This window comes from Tiliqua scincoides, chromosome 4, assembly GCF_035046505.1.
Source record: "Tiliqua scincoides isolate rTilSci1 chromosome 4, rTilSci1.hap2, whole genome shotgun sequence".
Classification (NCBI taxonomy): Eukaryota; Metazoa; Chordata; class Lepidosauria; order Squamata; family Scincidae; genus Tiliqua; species Tiliqua scincoides.
Window position 1 is genome coordinate 201,336,738 of NC_089824.1, and position 6,862 is coordinate 201,343,599.

A 6,862-nucleotide genomic window follows, 5' to 3' on the forward strand; every position below is an offset into this window, starting at 1 on the left:
AGAGTATTGTTAACAATTCCAGCAACAGTAGCTTCTGCAGAGTGGTCATTTAGCAAACTAAAGCTAATTAAGAATTATTTAAGATCTACAATGTCTCAGGGACGTCTTGTGGATTTGGCCAGGCTAAGTATCAAATCAAGCATTGCCAGAACAATTAATTTCCATGTTGGGATTCAAAACTTTTCACAGAAAAAGGCCAGGTAGGCTCTTTTTGCAAAGTAAACACTAAAGCTACAACTGTATACACGCGTTCCTGGGAGTAAGCCTTATTGAACACAATGAGGCTTACTTACGAGTAGACATGAATAGGATTGCACTGAAAGTTTCTTAATAATAGTTATGTCTTCTGATGATTATATCTGCATATTAATATAAAATGATGATTCAATGTGAATTCTGTCTCCTTATCTGTATTGTTCTTTCTCATCTGCATTATAGCGTAAACAAATATGTTCAAATCAAATGTGCTTTGTTATCATCTTTTATTTATTTATATTTATTATAATCGACCCCCGTCACTGCCCTCCCCCCTCGTTGACCCCTCCCCCTTTGGGGGGGGAGAAACTTTGTACCCCCTGCCAAAATTCTTCTCAGAGGCCCTGCTCAGCTGCTCCCTCCAAGAGGGACTGTGAGAGTGGCTGCTGCTGCCCGCCCTCTTCTCCCTCCTCTCCAAGGCTGCCGCCTTCTGTGTTCCCTGCATTCTGTTTCCAAAGCTCTTTGACTCCAACCCCCAACTGGCAAATACCAAGTATGCTCAGTTTGTAGTCCTTGCCCTTGCTGGCCGTCAGAAAGAAACCCTCCTTGATCCTTGTCTGGTTGGTTCCTAGTTCCCAGCCTGGGATTGCTTCTCATCAAAGTGAAATCTCTCTTTTCAACCCCCTCCCTCTTCCACTCCCCCCTTCCGATCTCCAAACCTTCCTGCTTTCCTCCCCCTCCCCAAATAAAACGCTTCCTATTTTACCAGTCACCAGGGCTCTTAAAGTTGTTTCCATGCAGTTGGCAAAGGGGGTGGGTGGGGTGGGAGAGACAAGCACACACTTTACTTGGCCAAGAGCAGAAAAAGGGAACAGTTTTTAAAGTGATTTATTAATCTTGTTGCTTGACTGAAGAGGAGAGGCTGTATTTTTAAAGTGATGAATCTTGCCATTTGAAGGGAATACTTACCAGCCATTGATGAAGTGATTGCCAGCCCAATCCTATCCACTTTCTTGGGAGTAAGCCCCATTGACTCTAATGGGACTTACTTCTGAGTAGACATGCATAGGATTGAGCTGTGCATCTCCTAGTATAGAAGACAAATCAGCCTCCTAACCAAACCCTTATCAGCTCTGATATATTTTCATGGTCTATTTTTGTTTTCCTCACCAGCTGCTGGAAAAATTTAATTACATTAAATTAATAAAGGGTTCAATCCTATCCAAGGAGAATGGGAGAAATGACTAGTTGGATTGGGGTCTACAGGGTGTGTGTGTGTGTGTGTGTGTGTGTGTGTGTGTGTGTGTGTGTGTGTGTGTATTGTTGGTCAGACTGGTTGTTCACAAACTTCATTTGATAAAACAATTATATTGGTATGCTTACAAAGTTAAAAAAAAATGAGTCCTACTGGACCAGACAAAATCTACCTATTCTAGCATCCTGTCTCCAACAGTGATCAGCAGCTGATCATTTATAAAGCATGTATATTGCTGTGTATTAATAATATATTTTAATATCTGCATTTAATTAATGATATGATTAATATAATTAATATTAATATAGTAAATATTTCTGGCCACTTCCTGTTTAATGATGTCACTTCCAGCTCTCAGGAACATGATGGGGAGTCATGGCCAACAGCCACGGGGGTCAAGGGGGCCCCGGGCTGGAAAAGTTTGAGAACCACTGCAGTAGCAAGTTAGACCAGTGGTTCCCAAACCATGAGTCGTGGCTGCCCAAGGAGCCAAAGAAACCAGCCAGGGGAGCTGCAAAAAGCCCGCCACCCTATACAATGTATAGGATTGTGGCAGTAATGGGGAGCCCCGGTCAATGGCCCAGTAGGTCATAGGAGCTGCCAGTCAAAAAAGTTTGGGAACTACTGAGTTAGTCTATTGGTCTATCTAGGACAGTATTATCTACAATTTATTATAGACTTTATATCTCTATGGTAGAATGGAAAGCAATCAAATTGTGTGCTTAAGGCAGGGCTGGGATTCAGCACTTATGCTGGATCCCAACCCAGGGGAATTTGGAGTGGCTCAGGAGGTGGTACAAGTCCGAGGATACCCATTGGGGCAAAGGCACCTTACCTGGAAGTAAGGGGAAAAGTTTACCCTTGCCTCTGGCTGAGCTGCCTTGGGCCCCTATTCTGCACTCTTGGCTATATAGCGCCAGCCTCTTGGCTGGCCTGTTCCAGTGCAGGGTAGGATTGCGCCCTTAGTTCAGCACATCTCTGTTTCTCCTGCTGCCTTAACAGACAGCACTATAATTTGGTTTGAGGTTAAGCTGCATTCATTGAGTTAGTCCTGAGTATTTCTTGCATGTATGCAAGGTACTTCCCATTATGAAAAAGTGGGGTGAGATTTTCACTGATCTCCCTTTCTTCTGCAGCCCCTGAATCCACCGAAAATCTGCTCTGGAGGGTTGGGGAACAGGATGGCATGTGGCATGGGGAAGTTGCAGTAAGAATAGGAGATCCGTCTTCTCTCTGGGCAAGAAATACTTAGAATCCAAGCTATTATATTTATTACAATATTTATATACCGCCTTTCTCATAGGTTCAAGGGGCAGGCTGACCATAACCTCCCCCCTTTTTAAAGGGTTTTTTTTACAAGTATTATTCTATGAAAGCTTCTTTTCTCCAGGTGTTTCACAATGCAATCGTCCTCCTGACTGCACAGCTCTAGTTCTTCCTAGCTTCCACAGATAGCTGCAAATCTCATCCCAGACTGGTTCTCAAGATGTTATCCATTCTCGCCAGTTGACTCCTCCACATTCCACACTCTTCCAATTCCTTCCACTCTTTTCAGGGTCTTCTGGACACCCATCCAAGGTGAGATCCATGCTGATCCCGCTTAGCTTTTCAGGCAAGATGACAGCTCAACCTCCTTAGCACATCGCTGCTCCCACATATGGTTCATCATATGGTTCATTTTTCTGAGATGCCTTGAACATGCTGCATCCTAACATCATACCACAGGTTCAGAATGAATGATCATCTTTGCACACCCTCTCTGCAACAGTACCAGGGTGACCAGATATCCTCTTCTTCCAGCACATGTCCTCTTTTTTAGCCTTGTGTCCTGGGAAAGAACTTTCCTTTTTTCCTGTGAGCAGGCAGTGCATAGGCTTCTTGTAATTAAAACATTATATGCAATATTTTAAATTTAATAAGTAATATAATGTTTCAATTAACCACATGAAATCAATATACAAGTGTGTTTAGCTTTTATTTTGTTGTGCCCTACATTTTTCTTGGATGTCCTACATTTTGGGATGCCTTGTCCTCTTATGACATCTGGTCACCCTGAACAGTACCCACTTCAGGGTAATGATGATGCCTACCTTGGCCTCCTGTGTCCTTTTTGCTCACTTTCCTCTTTACAGAAAAATGTTGAGCTGTCGAGTTCAGTTTCTTTGGCAGAATATGTGACAATCCATTCAATATTTGATGCAAACTCTTCAGGAACAATTTTCAGAGTTACCACCAGTCCCTGCGTTTCAAAGTTAATTGGAGCTGCTGTGGTATAAATAGACTTTGGACCAGATGGAAACTTGCTGTGATTTATAACTAGCTAAGCCATCACATGTTCCATTTGTACTTCGAGCAAGGGCACCATTAATTATTCTTCAGCCCAGGCAGATAGCACTGGAAGTTATAACAATGCTAGGGAAGGAGAAGACTTAAATATAGCTGGGCTGCAAACATTTTGCTGAATATGCTAGATGAGGTTAAAGCTCACCTGCTTCTTCTGGCCAACATGCAGTATAGTTCAGCTTTGTTACCCTTCAAGGATGTGCTTGGAGCCTCAGGGTCAAATCAATGGTGTCAAATCAATGGTGCTCTATGAATGCCACATTGATTTGCACCTGATGGCGATCTTCTGTAGCACCTCAATGAAATCCGTTCATTGCCAGCTAAAAGAAAAAGACTTTACACTAGAGCAAGGCTGTCCTCTTTTGCCATGTTTTCTTCTGGTGTCACCACCTCCTCTTGGGAATCATGTACATTCCTTCTTAGCAGTGAATGATGGAGAGAGACAGGTAATATGGAATCACAGAGGTTTCCTCTCCAGGGAAAAGACAGGATTGGGTAAGTTAGACTACTGTAATATTCTATACATGGGACTCCCTTTGAACATTTCAGCTGGTTCAGAATATAGGTACAAGACTGGTTGGCAACCTTCAGTCTCCAAAGACTCTGGTATAAGCCTACAGCACCCGGTATTCCCAGGCGGTCTCCCATCCAAGTACTAACCAGGCCTGACCCTGCTTAGCTTCTGAGATCAGACGAGATCCAGCATGTGCAGGGTAACAGTTGCTGCAGGTACAAGACTATTATCACAGGATCCAGTGGGGAGGCAGATTGGGAGGCTTCAGATGGGAAAGGGGATTTAAGTCCCCTTACCCCTCTGTAAGCCTTCTGACTCGCAATGGGTCTCCTCGAACCTGCACCAGAGATTTTGTTACTGTAACTCTTTTGAGAGAAAGAGAGCAGAAAGGCTGCTGCTGGAAGGGATAGGATCCGCCATGCTTCATTGTCACTGGATCAACCCCTCCTGCAGCCTCCCTGCCCCGTTCCCACTCCCTGCTTCCCCCATAATCTTACCTGCCTCTGCGGGTCCTTCTAGGTCCGCTGACCAGGTGGGAAGGCTCCAGTCTTCCTGCAGGCAAACAGGCAGTGTGCTACTCAGAGAGCTGCTGAAGCAGCAGCCACTTTTCAGCAGAACACGTGTTCTGTTGGTGACTTAGCTCAATAGGATTGGGTTGTTAGGGTAGAAACATGTCATGGATAAACATCACAGTGGGGAAGATGGTATGGCTGGTGAGAAATAGCACGTTCACTGAAAAATGTTCATTTTTTAATGGTAGATGAATGAGCAGATCTAAATTAAATCCCAGAATGGAAGCTGCGCTAGCCTGTTGCAGTGAAAACAGCAGTGAGTCTTGTACTGAAGTGATCCCTGGTCCATGAAAGCATGTGGTATAATAAATCTGTTAGTCTTTAAGGGGGTCACAAAACTCATACTTGTCTAAATTAAATGTGTATATATACTGATATGTAGCAATGATGGCCCACTACAGCTCCTGGCTCAACATGGGAGCAAAGGTAAGTTGGTGGCAGTGGTATCTCTAGGGTTGGTAACACCCAGTGTGGTGGAGAGGGGCAAAACAAGGCAAGGAGAGGGCAGCAATGGCCAGAAAAGTCTCCAGAGCCCAGGTCTACCAGGCTTTCTGATGCTGGGCCCAAATCTATCCACTGAGTGGTCCTGGACTCCCAGTCAGAGTTGGTCTTCCTTTTCATCCATGGGACAAGGTCTATCCTTCTGGGGGTGGAGTGAGGTTCCCCCTCAACAGGCATGGCAACTGTACTCATGGCTGAGGTTCCCCCACTGCTATCAGCTGTGGCAGAGGAGGCTCCAGAGCCCATGTTCTACCTGGTTTTCTGATGCAGAACCCAGGTATACTCACCTGGTAGACAAAGCCTCCCAGTCTTTTGCTCTCCTTCTTTGATGTCACACCCTGATGGTATCACCTGGTGCAGCCCACAGCCCCTGCACCCGCAAGTGGCACCACTGTCTGGCGGGGTGGGCATAATGGGGCAGAGATTGGGAGGAAGTGTGTCCTGACGTGTGCAACCTGTGCCGGTATGCTATCTCCTTCCTCACCTCCCAACATGCCCCTTTCTCTCCTTGGATGTGCTCCAGATAAAGAGCTAGCACCAGTCTGAGGCAAACCACTGGTGACCACTGGTTACAGGGAGGTAAGGGATAATATTTTCCTTTTTCTCTCCCAAGTCTCTCCATCGGCCCCTCCACTATAGCATGCAGTGCAGCCAGTGGATTTGCTAGGGGGGTGCTGGGGATGCCAGCTGCACTGGGTGATGTGCACAGGGGGGAGGAGTGACACCACTACTGGGCAGGATTTTTAAAATCTTGGTATTTTCAAATAATTCCATCATATTATATATCAAGTGATGTGTAATTTCATCGGTATCGAGAGAAAGAGTGTTGGAGATCATTGAGCCAAGGTACACAAAGTCATGGACAACCTCCAGTTCATGTGCAGAGATTGTAATGCAGGGAGGTGAGTCCACATCCTGAACCATGACCTGTGTTTTCTTCAGGCTGATTGTCAGTCCAAAATCTTGGCAGGCCTTGCTAAAATGATCCATGAGCTGCTGGAGATCTTTGGCAGAGTGGGTAGTGATAGCTGCATCGTCGGCAAAGACTTTTTCCAGACTCACAAAGAGAGTCTGGTCCAACAAGAAGCTGATGGAACATACCAAGATCCAGGTCTACAGAGCTTGCATCCTGAGTACACTTCTGTACTGCAGCGAGTCATGGACTCTTCACTCACAACAGGAGAGGAAACTGAATGCTTTCCACATGTGCTGCCTCCGATGTATTCTCGGCATCACCTGGCAGGACAAAGTTCCAAACAACACAGTCCTGGAACATGCTGGAATCCCTAGCATGTATGCACTACTGAAACAGAGACGCCTGCGTTGGCTCAGTCATGTCATGAGAATGGATGATGGCCGGATCCCAAAGGATCTCCTCTATGGAGAACTCGTGCAAGGAAAGCGCCCTACAGGTAGACCACAGCTGCGATACAAGGACATCTGCAAGAGGGATCAGAAGGCCTTAGGAGTGGACCTCAGCAA

General features: G+C 45.5%; 1 pseudogene; it reads right to left on the bottom strand.

Moving 5' to 3' along the window:
* Positions 1–4,404: 4,404 nt before the first annotated feature.
* Positions 4,405–4,524, bottom strand: LOC136650133 (5S ribosomal RNA; annotated as a pseudogene).
* Positions 4,525–6,862: the final 2,338 nt, after the last annotated feature.